The sequence below is a fragment of the Ambystoma mexicanum genome, chromosome 5p, assembly GCF_040938575.1.
Source record: "Ambystoma mexicanum isolate Mex_15411 chromosome 5p, UKY_AmexF1_1, whole genome shotgun sequence".
NCBI lineage: Eukaryota > Metazoa > Chordata > Amphibia > Caudata > Ambystomatidae > Ambystoma > Ambystoma mexicanum.
The window spans coordinates 579,874,442-579,889,687 of record NC_090930.1 but is presented as its reverse complement, the minus strand read 5'-3'; positions in this window follow the sequence as shown (position 1 = coordinate 579,889,687).

Sequence of the window (15,246 nt, the reverse complement as noted above, 5' to 3'; positions counted from 1 at the left end):
TCTGTCAGTTCCTGCTGTGTGCCGTTCCAAATGCCAAATACATCGTCAATATATCTTAACCAGCAATGTATTCTGTGTTTCCAATGAGGTTGATCCAAAACAAAGGTTTTCTCAAAGTAGAACATGAAGATATTTGCGTAGGACGGAGCCACAGCCGAACCCATAGAGGTACCCGAAATCTGTAAATAGTACTTATCATTAAATCTGAAGTAATTGTTGTAGAGTATCAGATTGATAAGTTCAATAGCAAAGGTTTTTTGAATCTGAATTTCATCATGTTGTAAAAGAAACCATTCTAGGGCCGCTATGCCTTCATCGTGGGGAATTGAAGTGTATAGACTTGTGACGTCCATAGAGAATATTAGAGGATCCGGAAAACTGATCTGTAAGTTGTTGATTTTCTGGAGAAAATGTGTGGTATCTTTCAGGTATGTCGGTATTTTCTGTACCAGGGGTTGCAGCGCTGTATCAAGGTAGACCGCCAAAGGTTGAAATATACTGTCAGTTCCAGCGACGATTGGTCTAAAGGGCGGGTCTTTGGGATCTTTATGAATTTTAGGTAGCCCATAGAAAACTGGGATAATTGGGTTAGTTTTAATTAAAAATTCTTCTGTTTTGTCTGAAATCCAATCCATCGTACTAGCCTTTTCAATTGTCTGTTTAATGATGGTGCTGATGTCATTTGTAGGATCGTTGTCAAGCAGTAAGTAAGTTTGTCTATCATCCAGTAGTTTAAGACAGCCCGTGTTGTATAGATTAGTGTCCATGAGTACAAGGGCTCCTCCTTTGTCGGCTTGTTTAATTGTGATAGAAGTCTCATTGGCAAGTTCTTTAATTAGTTTGAGTTGATGACGCCGAATATTCTGCTGAGTAGAGGTCTCATATTTGATTCTTCTCAGGTCACGAGTGGTTTTGGTTTTAAAGAGATTAAGGAGTGGATTGTTAATTTGCGGATGGAAATTACTCTGGTTCTTCATCTCTAGAAAATCATGTTGTTTGGCTGGGGTTATTTCTCCCAGATTGTCAAAAAAGATTTTTAGTTCCATTTTGCGTAACAACTTGAAAAGATTTATTTCTTCTTCAAAGAGGTTAGTTGAGTTCGTGGGGATAAATGATATCCCAAGATTAAGCGTATCAATCTGAGTTTTAGACAACTGTCTTGAAGAGATATTAATAATCAGGGGTGACTCTATTTGTTTTTTTGGCGTGGTTTTCTTTTGCCCTCTTCTGGTCGGGCGTCTCCTAAAAAAGGCTGCGCCGGGATTATTGGAATGGATGTATCTATTTTCCTTGGGGTAGGGTCACTGCTGTCTGTCACTATGAGGGTGTTGATTGGGGTTGCTGAACTTACGCTAGGTTGTTCTTCTAGTTCCCCACTTGTAATGTCACTGCTATCTGTATTGTTGTCAGGAGATGGTTTCTTGGGAACTCCGGATGGACCAGGTCTTGGTTTGTGGTTACTATAGTAGTCTTGCCAAGTGTATACTATTTCTCTGGCGTAGTCTAATGTGTCTCTCCGGAATTTACGAATCTTTCGTTGCTCAATATCCCGTTTATAACTATCGAGCTTATTGTTGGTATCTTCCAAAATTGTTTGGAGTTCAGATGCAGTTTTGAGTTTCAAAAGTTGTGTAGAGACTTCTTCAATCTCTTGGTTGATGATATTAAGTGTTTTTGCGAGTTCCTCTATGGTAAGTAATATCAGATCAAGGGAACATTTGTTTAGGATGTGCTCCCAACGTTTTACAAACTCCTTATTGTCCTTACAAAGTGTTGGGCGCAGGTATACCCTTAGTCCTCTCGGAATTCTCTTGGCCTTATAGTACTGGGTTAAAGTAGTAGCGTGAAGTTTCTGTGAGATTTCTCTCCTAATAAGTCGTTCAAGTCGTTGAATGAGTATTTCTGGATTTTCTCTATTGATTGCCTCCGTACTAGTATCTCTGATTAGGCCTAAGATCCTAACGGCCTCTTCATCCGAAAACGCTAAGGTAGTTGCTGCTTTGTCTGTTAAGCTATTGATTTTAGAAAATGACATCTCAAAGATATTGGGGTGCTCAGGTCCAGGGTAAGGTGTCAACCCCTTATGGGGTAACAATTGCAAGAAAGGAAGAATAGGACAACTATGGCACACCCTAGTGACGAAAAATGTTTTAAATATTAATAGTTAGCTTAGATACTAGGTGTTTAGACAAAATGCTTATCAAGTATGAGGTGCAGAGGAGAGAGGGGCAACCATGACACCTTGGTTGCACAATACAATGAAAAGAATTTAAGTTCCCAAACCGGGAACTCACGTCCCCTGCACACTATCTAATATCTGGAATACCAGACCAACAAGTAGATATATTTAACAATTGATTTTTCTTAATACATTCAGGAAAGTCTATAAATGGTAATGCATAAAAAGCGATAATATGTTCAAAACAATGACTTTGAATCAGGTAAGGTTACAAGAAACATTCTTGATTGTTTATTCTTGATGTTGAAGTTGTGGAAGGCCCAACGCGTTTCGAGTGCTACAACACTCTTCATCAGGGGCAATAACAAGGGTTTCTAGGAAAAAATATATATATAATATGTACATTAGGAATATATTTACACTAACAACATTTGTTCAACAACATTTCCAAATAACTCATTTTAGATCAGGATATGTATCACAATAACACATGGCATTCAAGGATTACCTATGTAACAGGACGTGTATCACAATAACACATGGCATTCAGGGATTACCTATGTAACAGGACGTATGACATTTTTGAATATACTGACTATATATTAACCCTCAAGGGGACAACCTATCCTTCATTAATACCTGTAGAAACTAATGGACAATTCACTAGGTAAGTAGTATCTTCACTGCTATGATCGAATGTAGAAAAAATATATAGAGAATAACTTATGAAAGTCAATGCATTGAAGTTTAAATAAGATAGAGTGAGCAACTGTGTAATTATATAAAGAGTCTAACCTTGTGTTTTTTATAAAAATGAGAGAGGTACTTCAAGAGAACGGAGGTGGTCTGGGGCGGGAAAACCAGGCCTTCGTCCAAACAAGACAGCGGATTTTAGATGGTAAATCCTTATCTGTAGAGATGAACATCAAAAACGTCTATTTAGACCATTGTATGTGACATAGTTGCAATAGAATAAGTTAAGCCAGTAATGAGTCACTTACACCGGTAACGCGGTTGACCAATATCAACGAAAGCTGAGGGGAAGTGGTACGCAATAACCGCAAAAGGTATGGAAGTTGTTCAGGGCCGGAGCGCTGCGAAAAAGTAAGTAGGGTCTCAGTGATGGACACAAGAAGTGAACAGGGTGTTCAAATGCTTTGTTGTGAAAGAAAGGGGTGAGCCAGTATTGGAAGCTTAAAATTCTTACCTAGTGTAAACCAGTGTGGCACACATGGAGACCAGCTGCCGAAGGGTTGCTCGACTCCATGGGAAGTGCCGCCACTGTTTATCAAACAGTTAGTAGTGTGACGTAATCACGTGCTTGCGTGTAATGCGTCATACTGTGCGCTGAGCTCTAGGCTTGGATTGATGAAAGTTAGCCATAATTAAATCTAATTAGTCTCCTCTGGAAGGATGCTTTACAGGGGCAAGTATGGCTCTAAGAGCTTAATCAGTTGAGTGAGAAGAGAAAAAAGAAAAAGACAGAGCGCGGCGTGTTTACCATGTGACGTCATTACGCAAAGGCGTCCATGATGCAACATGTAAACAAACCTAGTGACGGGGTGAAGGAAATGATATCATGTGTTCTTAAAGTTAATGACAATGCCCAAAATGTGCATAATCCTTGATGATGGAAATTAATATAATTTGTGCGAGAATCTGGACTCTAAATGGCTAAACTTATAAAAATCATATGGATCATCATCCACGCATTTAAAGTATCATGAATAAAATACAATTAGAAAACTGGAGTTGTAGTTGTAATTATAGTAAAAAATAGTTGATACTAATGGTTTAGGTACATTATCATAATGCTACCAACCAATGCCATCCTGCCCACTCTTTTGGTTCACAGTCTAGTAAGGGGAATATCAATTGTACAGATTGTATAATACCGGGATGGAGTCAACAATATGTCTGGATATGAATAAAACTTTGAAAACATTATAACATTTCTAATTAGCTGTCCAAGTTAGTTGGTTCACAGTCTTATAATGTGGTTATGAAAATTCTAACCAACAATCATAGCAAGTGTTTTAAAGAGACGTTGTTGGAGATGCATGGGAAGAGAGCATTTGTTTAAATGAATGGTCCTAAATAGTACTCTTCATTTAGACCAAGTGGGGTCATTGCATCTAGTCTATGAATCCAGTACAATTCTTTTTGTGCCAAGAGTTTGGGTAGGTCACCTCCTCGTTGGAGGGGGTGTAATACCTCTAGTATGGCAAATCGCATTTGCGAGATATTATGCTTATTGTCTCTAAAATGCCGGAATACAGGTGACTTCACATTTTTTGTGCGAATCTGAGACTTATGTTCAGTCCATCTTTCTTTAGCTTTTCTACTGGTTTTCCCAACATAGTATTTCCCACAGGGGCATCTAATGGTGTAGATGACATTTTTGGAATCACAGGTAGCGAAGTTTTTTAGGAAAATCTTTTTACCATTGTTCGGATGTCTGATGTAATTACCTTTGATGATGTTCGAGCAGTGTTGACAATTAAGGCAAGGAAAAGTACCATTACTTGATGGCTTCAAAGTCCTTTGGGTAGATTTTTTAGGTCTTTCAGCTTTGATTAGCATGTCTCTGAAATTCCGTCCTCTTTTGTATGCTAGCATTGGGGGAACTGGAAAGAGACGGTTGAGGTTAGGATCCGATTTTATAAGATCCCAATTCTTCGTGATGATTTTTTTGACTTGAAAGCTCTGGGCAGAGTACTTCAATGTGTAAATGAGATTTGACTGAGTTAGTTTCGGTTGTTGGTTAAGTAATAAGTGACGGGGGTGTGCTTCTGTCCTGGAAATGGCTTGAGCTACTACTTCTTCCGGGAAACCTCTTTCTACAAATCTTGATCGTATTGTATCAAATTCTGTCTGAAGTTTTTCAATGTTGGAGGTTATCCGTTTAGCCCGCAATAGTTGGCTATATGGTAGGTTTTCTTTTAAATGTCTCAGATGAAAACTGTTGAAATGAAGGGAACTGTTAACATCAGTTGGTTTTCTGTACATTAGTGTTGTTAATTCCATGTTTTTCCATTCTACTGTTACATCCAGAAAGTTCACCTGTGGTGTGCCAATTTCCATAGTGAATTTGATTCGTGGGTTACATTGGTTAATATATTGCCAAAAATCTGTCAGTTCCTGCTGTGTGCCGTTCCAAATGCCAAATACATCGTCAATATATCTTAACCAGCAATGTATTCTGTGTTTCCAATGAGGTTGATCCAAAACAAAGGTTTTCTCAAAGTAGAACATGAAGATATTTGCGTAGGACGGAGCCACAGCCGAACCCATAGAGGTACCCGAAATCTGTAAATAGTACTTATCATTAAATCTGAAGTAATTGTTGTAGAGTATCAGATTGATAAGTTCAATAGCAAAGGTTTTTTGAATCTGAATTTCATCATGTTGTAAAAGAAACCATTCTAGGGCCGCTATGCCTTCATCGTGGGGAATTGAAGTGTATAGACTTGTGACGTCCATAGAGAATATTAGAGGATCCGGAAAACTGATCTGTAAGTTGTTGATTTTCTGGAGAAAATGTGTGGTATCTTTCAGGTATGTCGGTATTTTCTGTACCAGGGGTTGCAGCGCTGTATCAAGGTAGACCGCCAAAGGTTGAAATATACTGTCAGTTCCAGCGACGATTGGTCTTTTTCTTTTTTCTCTTCTCACTCAACTGATTAAGCTCTTAGAGCCATACTTGCCCCTGTAAAGCATCCTTCCAGAGGAGACTAATTAGATTTAATTATGGCTAACTTTCATCAATCCAAGCCTAGAGCTCAGCGCACAGTATGACGCATTACACGCAAGCACGTGATTACGTCACACTACTAACTGTTTGATAAACAGTGGCGGCACTTCCCATGGAGTCGAGCAACCCTTCGGCAGCTGGTCTCCATGTGTGCCACACTGGTTTACACTAGGTAAGAATTTTAAGCTTCCAATACTGGCTCACCCCTTTCTTTCACAACAAAGCATTTGAACACCCTGTTCACTTCTTGTGTCCATCACTGAGACCCTACTTACTTTTTCGCAGCGCTCCGGCCCTGAACAACTTCCATACCTTTTGCGGTTATTGCGTACCACTTCCCCTCAGCTTTCGTTGATATTGGTCAACCGCGTTACCGGTGTAAGTGACTCATTACTGGCTTAACTTATTCTATTGCAACTATGTCACATACAATGGTCTAAATAGACGTTTTTGATGTTCATCTCTACAGATAAGGATTTACCATCTAAAATCCGCTGTCTTGTTTGGACGAAGGCCTGGTTTTCCCGCCCCAGACCACCTCCGTTCTCTTGAAGTACCTCTCTCATTTTTATAAAAAACACAAGGTTAGACTCTTTATATAATTACACAGTTGCTCACTCTATCTTATTTAAACTTCAATGCATTGACTTTCATAAGTTATTCTCTATATATTTTTTCTACATTCGATCATAGCAGTGAAGATACTACTTACCTAGTGAATTGTCCATTAGTTTCTACAGGTATTAATGAAGGATAGGTTGTCCCCTTGAGGGTTAATATATAGTCAGTATATTCAAAAATGTCATACGTCCTGTTACATAGGTAATCTCTGAATGCCATGTGTTATTGTGATACACGTCCTGTTACATAGGTAATCCTTGAATGCCATGTGTTATTGTGATACATATCCTGATCTAAAATGAGTTATTTGGAAATGTTGTTGAACAAATGTTGTTAGTGTAAATATATTCCTAATGTACATATTATATATATATTTTTTCCTAGAAACCCTTGTTATTGCCCCTGATGAAGAGTGTTGTAGCACTCGAAACGCGTTGGGCCTTCCACAACTTCAACATCAAGAATAAACAATCAAGAATGTTTCTTGTAACCTTACCTGATTCAAAGTCATTGTTTTGAACATATTATCGCTTTTTATGCATTACCATTTATAGACTTTCCTGAATGTATTAAGAAAAATCAATTGTTAAATATATCTACTTGTTGGTCTGGTATTCCAGATATTAGATAGTGTGCAGGGGACGTGAGTTCCCGGTTTGGGAACTTAAATTCTTTTCAACCCACAAAATATGCCCCATAGTTTTCAAGGTTAATTGCAAGAATTCATGAGAAACATCCATCCAAAAAAGTATTTTGCCCAATATCATCCCTATTATAACAACAACATGACTGGTCGCCTTGACTCCCTTCTATTTATAAAGCACCTCCTCCAGTCATTCAGCTGAATCAATGGTCTTTCAATGTAGGGTTATATGGGAAAGGCGATATTGGAGCTAACTAACATTAATACTTTTTAAAAAACTTAAGCAAGGAAGAAAACTAAGTTTTTCCACTAGTAAAGATGTAATCATAAAAACAGAGAAATAGTAATTTTACATATGACCAACTATGAAAGGAATTGCACCCACCAGGCACAAGATACCTTCAGTTTTGTATCCAATGATGTAGCTCCCACTGTAAGTGTAACAACACCAATCAAGACACAAATATAGGAAAATGTAAATGAAGGCTCCCTGCCTCACAGGACACCCCCTTTCTTAGACAAAAAGACAAAGCAGTGACGGTTCTTATGTACATTACCTAAAATACAAAAGCATGTTAGTGATCATCCAGGGTGTATCCAGTATTAACTCAAACCTTGAACGTTTGTTAGAATGTGTTGACTTTTTTCAGAAACACCCAATTTCAAAGAGAAAATTATAAATCACATCACATGTCATCAAAACACTTGAAAAGATGAATTACAACAGATCCAACAGTTGATTAATAACATTAGATATTGAATCCCTTTATTCCTACTGACCACACAGAGAAGCAATAGTGATTGTTTGTAAACATGCAGAACACCACCATGCATATATATACATTGATATCAGAGAGTCTGACACATGGTGTATTGGAATGGCCCTCACAAAAAATACTTTAGATTTCAGAATCTAATATACCAACAGATTGTGGGCGCAGCCATGGTTTCTTTCATGGCGCCAAATGTAGCAAATTTGTGTGTACACATATACAGTGGAAAATTCCTTCATTCTCTAGGTGGTAATTTGGAGATGCAACATCAATGATATTATAGTTATCTGAGTTATCTGAGAAGGTTCAGCACCATCAGATTTAGCTTTCATTTCATGGTTCAAATCCCTGAACCCTGAACCAAAATTCACAAGTCACATCAGTCGTACATCAATTGATTTTCTTGATATCACAATATTTTTAGATGAGTGCAGACTTAAGGCACAGCCTTCTAGCAACCTAACTGCGAAAAACCCATTGTTAAGGAACAATAGCTTATACCAATGCTCTTTTATAGGCAATGTTTGCACCTATATAGGAACAGAACCAACAAAAAGCTTGTTATGGAAGAATCAATAACAAAATCTCAGAAACGTAATTAAAGCTGTCATCTTTCTAGATTGATAAAGTGATATCGCAATAGAGATTCAAGCACTAATAGGGAGGTGAGGTTTTAAAAGAGAAAAAAAACAATGTTTCTTATCATTTAAATTGTGTTAACACCTATTCACATAGATCTAATTAGGAAAATCATTCTAAATCATTTAAATATATTGAAACAAAGTCCCTCACATTTATCTAATCTCTTGATTGCCTTCAACAGTAGCTCCAGTTATTGCTCCACATTTCAACAGATATCAATCAACTATCACTGACCTGTTACTAGCCATAATCTATCTGGCAATTACTCACTGTGTACATTTACTCTGTAAAGTAAAGACATTGATCCTGGTTTGTTACACGCATGGCGTGAGCATACATTCATTAATTGATAGCCCTAGGGAGTGGTATATATTATCACTTGTCCCTGTGAACTTTATTACATTATCATGACAATGAGATCAGTGAAGACACATGTAATTGAACATTGTAGTTACATTTGAAGTAAGAACATAGCAGCCTCTTTAATGAAACACTTTTTAGACAACAACCACTGTGCACATGGTATATACTGGAAAGGTTTCATTTTTTTTGATGCAGGAATAAATGGAGAAAGAAAACGTTTCAATCTGGAACAATGTCTAATTCTTAAAAATAAGAGAATTCCATAGGATTAAATGAAGACATCAGCTGGACTTAAGAGCGGTTGTTCTTGTTCCTCACATTTCATTGTAGAAAAGACAGATATGTTTTATATAATGTGTATGCCTGTGAGGACTTAGCTGAAGAAATGCTGATAATAAACAAATATGTCCATTATAGAGATTAGTTTTCAATGAAAATATAAAGAAATATTGTACATTACTTAACTTTATGGACAAAAATAATGTACTGTTGTCATCTAATACACAACTGATCAATCGGGCCCGCCAAATTTATTCGTGATTTCCTGTATATTTTATCATTAATTCCTTTCTAAACGCAATCTCCAACTATGGTTGCAAAGATGACACTTCTGGAATGTTCCACTGTAATTCCTTCTCTGGTATTTGCCAGTATACCCTTGCATGTAGCTGTTGTGTCACTCCTTATTCACCAAATGCAATACATTGGGTCTCATTACGAGTCTGCCGGTCCAGGGACTACGATACCTGTAAGCGTGCCGGTGCTGCAGTTCCTGGACCGGCAGACTATGACTTGTGCACGCGGGTGCCTGTGTGCTAGCCAGGTCTCACCTGGTGTGCACACAGGCACCCGCGAGCACAACACATTGGATGCACCGGCACCCTTCACGGATGGTGCCAGGTCATCCGGCTTCCCTATTCCCATTGAGCCCTATGGAGCGCGAATGGGAACGGGGAAGACATTTTCCAGCAGCCTGGAATGGGCAATTACCGGGTCCATAAAAAAGTTACATGAAAAGTCTCAAAGTTTACCTTTTTCCAATTCAAGGTGTTTTAGTTTAGAACCAACCCCTGGGGTTCCCTTCCCCAAGTTTCAAGTAACTCAATCCAAAAGCAAAAGGGGTCTTGACACTCCGTTCTCAAGATAAAAAGTGTGGTTCCTTTAAGTCTCAGGGTTCCCTTCGCAAAGAATTCACCTCTGCCATGTATACTTGTTACAGTGTATGCAAATAAAAGAGTCTTAACAAAACACCAGGTCAAACTGAAATTCAGCCCACTTTGCCAGTTTGTATCTAGTGGTTTCCTTAGGCTTTTGCTCAGTGTCCTTATATTTCACCAAGTAGGGCTCTCTAACCTAGGCACAGTTGTTAGACTACATAGTCTACCCTATAAAAGTCAAGCAACCAGGGCCTCGGGACTCCTCAGCACACATCTACAGGTTGCTTGGCACTTGATCCTGTGCAACAAATCACCTTCACTTGGCTCATTTTATTGGCCTCTTGCCTTTGTGGGCATTATTGTTCTGCTCTGGCTTCTCCTTATTAGTTTACTAGTGCTGCCACCATGTGTAACCCACCTCCTGATTTAAAGTTCTATTCAGTTCAATATTCAATATACACCTTTTGGTTTCAATGGGCCTCATTATAAGTTCGCTGGTCCGGTAACAACGCTACCGGTAAGCTTGCCGGTACAGTTATTACTGGACCAGCAACCTATGTGTTATTCTCGCAGGTGCCTTCCCACCTGCCAGGTCTGACCTGGTGGGCGGGCGTACCGGCACCCACGCGCAGGGCATGTCAGATACACCGCCACCATTCTGAATGGTGCTGATGCGTCCAACCTCCCAATTCCCATTGAGCCCTATGGGAGCCTGCGAATGGGAAAGTACTGGGTCCGGCAAGGCTACCGCCAAACTTGTAATGAGGCCTAGTGTTTAAGTTTCCTTTTGTTTCGTTATTTACTGGCATGTAATTGTTCAAAGTTAAGTTTCTCTTTAGTTCTGTATTCAATAAGCATTCAATTGTTCAAAGTTAAGTTTCCCTTTAGTTCAGTATTCAATAAACCCCATTGTTGTTTCCATATCATGGACCTGTGTTCCCTCACGGTCCTGTTGGAGTGCCAGACCCTCTCTGACCTCCAGACACTCACCAGTCTTCTATGCTTTACCGGTGTGAGCCCAGCTCCCCCTGCTTTGTGTCTCTCTCCACACACCAGCAGCTTCAGTGCTTCTTTGGGCACGTGGGCAGCATCCTCTTTGTTCCAGCTACACAGCAGCTCTTGCTGCTCGCACTGGTGTAGAAACGTCTCCAGGCTTGGTGAAATCACAAGGCCCATCAACATTGGAACCCCCAAGTCCACTGGGATTGTTGCCGGCATTCTGGCTTGTGCGGCGCCAGTCCCACCACATCTGCCTCCTCACACATTGCTCCCTATGTTTCACTCCTTCTCCCTTTCTCTGTCGGGCTGATCTCCTTTGATACACCTGCAGCACCATGATAGGCTTCAGGTGTGGATATTCAATTAGCTCTGCCTGACCACAATCAAAGGGAAATTCCTCACCCAGTACCAAAGTGCTGAATAGGTGTAATCTTCACTGCTCTTAATGGTATCTCCTTCGTCCCAGTACTGTCAAGTGTTACATGTTGAAAATTGAGAGGACATGGCTTATAATGGCCCACAAAGGTATGGGGAGGGTTAGGTTTGTTGTCAATAGGGAAAATGCATACCATGTCTTGCATCTTACTTTTACCTCTTTTTGCCCTCTTTCTGGTACTTCTCGTTTGGTTTTATCTCATATCCTTTTCTTGATCAATAAGACACAGATAACAGTATTCCATATCTGCCCTTGGAATTGAGGGTTCCTCTTGGAAGGGAAATGGGAAATACCACATCTTCCCTGAGTATACATCACTCCCAATCCCCAAGGACCTTCCACCCAGGTGATCCTCCCTCGCCTCTCTGCCCCCAGGGTCAGGATCCAATAGCGACAACCTTCATCTGGCCACCTGTTCAGAGGATCCTAAGGGAGTAGAATTGAGAATACCCTCAGGTTTCTCACAGTACAAAGAATGCAAAATTCTTTAAAGAAAATGTTCCTGTCAGTTTCTCATCGACTCCATCACTTTCAAACATCAACCAGTTTATGAGGTAATACATTTGGAACATGATATCCCTCATATTTTCAATGCAATCCTTCAGCTGCACGCATCAGCAAAAGGGAAAGGGGTACGTTTCTCCACTGACTCTGTGAGTGATTCCGGCATTTTTATTTTGTAATTGGCCAGATGTATAACTTTATTTTAAATATATTTTCTTTCCGTAATTCAAAAATCTTTCTCCACATTTGAAGATCAATATTCTCTAAAAATTGCTTGCTATTCCCTTTTCCACATGCTTTATAAGGTATCTGATATTCTGTGTGTTGATTCAACAATACTAGATTGTTGTTTTTGTTTAGGATTACCACAATGGGAAGTGAATTCCATCATACTTTCTTTCTAGGTTCTTAGCCTATTAGTTGGCCTTGGTGGGAAAACACACTTCAATGTTGCTGTGTTCTGTTTTTAGTACACATGAATCTTTTCCTCTCATTTGCTCCAGGCACCACAGTTGCACTTAGATGCCCAACACTGAAGAAGGACACTTATTCACCCCAGTGACATTTGGGTCAATAAGGCACCTTGCTTAGATAATGGTAATCTGCCACAAAACTAATATTGTGTATTGGTCTTCATGTTGTGTACTTCTGTTTGCCACAATTGATTGTAATGTGATCTATCTTGAAAATGCTCTTAAATTTAAACTGTGCATGATGGTTGTAAATGAAGGTGGCATTTTATGTACAAATGGAAGTATTATTATTATTATTTTGCTGCAAATGTAATCCTCACAACAATGATTTTGTTTCATACTATGTAAAGGTTTTTTGAAACTGATGCATATGATAATTGTTTAGCAAATATAGTCACATCTATTAGAAAACAGGTGTTTAATTGTGTTTTGTGTGACTTATATTCCGTGTGCTTACCCTGTCTCCCTCTCAAACCATTCCATCGTCCCCTTTCTTGATTTTTATTAACAATGGGGATTGACAGGAAGGTAGTCCTAGGGCCCAGGGCTGTGCTGAGTGAGTGGATGCTTGAATTGGAGTAGATGTATGAAGAGTACAGACCAGCCAACTGGGTCACTGCCATAAGGCATGGAGCAGTCACAAGAGTGCCGACACCCCCACCATCCCTCATCTACCAATTGCAAAAAAGTAGGAATGGGGAATTGGACCTGCTTAAAGATACCTCTCACCAAAAGGTTGATCATCTTAGAGACCCATGTCAGATCCCTTGCTCGAAACAAGCACTCTGTATAGTAAATAAAGCCTTCCCCTTTTGTTCTATGAAAAAAGATGCACAGAGAAATGTTTCCGACTATAACTGATGCTCGTATAATCTGTAGAAGCTGCATGTGCACAACATTGCACCCATGTTTCTCATTTTGTGGCAGGGGCAGAGGTCCAGCAGGTAGACAGGTATACCAAAATCAGCAGGGGGGATTTATGGGACATCCACAACAATGGGGCAGGTCAATCAACAGCAGGTGTGGGGAGTACCAAGCCAGCAAGTTCAGCGAAATCAGAATAATTAGCATGCTCCTAGAGCCATGGTAAAAGACACTCTGATTTGTAATTATTGTAAGCAGGAAGGCCATTGGAAGAAAAAGTTCCCATTTAGACCACGGAGGCCACAGCCACACAGTAATACTGCTTCCAACAATGTCCAGATGCCACTGCAAGGAGGGCAGATCAAAATATAGCTCAAATTGGGCCTATGCCCCAATTGCCAAATTCAAACACTAACACTTTCATCCCAGAGACCTATGAGGGTCAGAAGGGGATTGTAATAGGTTCTGGCAACCAAAAGGAGATGGGACTCTGGAAGCACTAATGATCCCAGTCGACCAGGAAGGTCCTTTATACAAAGCCAGGTTTAAGGCATACTGGTGCCGTGTTTGGTGGACACAGGGGAAAATAGATCTGGTTTGCTAATGAATATTTTTCTTCATGTTCCAATATGAGGAGAAACAGTGAGAGCAGTAGGCATATCGAATTTGACTGTTGGACACCAGGTGATGGAGCCTCTTGCTTTGACTTTAGGGTCAATTACAGAACAACCTTTGATTGCCACATCACCTGTGCATTTGCTGGGGAGAGATTTGTTTTGCAAGATGAGGTGCGCTATTTATTGCACCCCAGATGGGGAGTGTGCCCTCAGAAAACGTGGTAGCAGTGATGGCTACATTAAGGGAAGAAACATGAGGGAAGTAGTGGAGAAAGATGAGCAATGAGATCAAAACAAAGTTAGTCACAACAAATTTCTTTACTCTGAGAGGCTGAATTAATGTTTTGTATTTCATTTGCATGTTTAATGTATTCTGGAATGCAAGCCACAAGGGCATACAATAGTGATATTGTTGATCAAATATCACAGATCATGAGCTAATTATTCAGAGTGTATCAAGTCCAGCACTTGTTTACTTTTAGTGACCCTGGTTAAATAATTATTAGGCAGTGTTCTGAAATTAGTCTCACCACTATTAAAATACACCAACAAGTTTGCCACAATAAATTGCCAAGAGATAAGAAAAATACCACCATACCAAAATACGACAAAATACCACGAGATACTAGATATAGCCAAAAACATTTTTGTGCATTGGCCGGGATGCGATAAAATAATGACTGGGCGTGGTCTTGCATTATAAACCATAACCATATTGTTCACTCAGTAACTGAATTAGTGCTGTCAGGTAGTGCAGTACTGTGCACTGACTTGACTCTTGCTATAGTGTTATAAGCAATAGTACTGCCATGTCCAAGATTCAGCAGAACATTTGGAATTGTAAGATTATCTCGCGGTAAAGCTTTATGCTCATGCAAATTGGTCCTCGGAAAATCTGACAATATGGAAAAGCAGGATTAGTACAGAAGTAGAAAAATAAATTTGATTTATACAAAAAGAGACATTTCAAGGTATTTTCGATGAAGAAAGTATTGTGCAGGTGTGTGTCCTGCGACTGTTCTGAGCGCCAGAATGCACAGAGGAGAAGAATTGCATCATCAGACAGTGTGCAAAATGTTGGTTTCTGCTACACAGATCCATAAAGATGCAAGGGAAAGACAGTGAAGTCATTAGCACATTACAGTGCAGTTTAGAAATTGAATGTGATCAGGTGCACCCTGCGACCATCACCCACGAAGGATGTGCTCCTATCATCTTGTA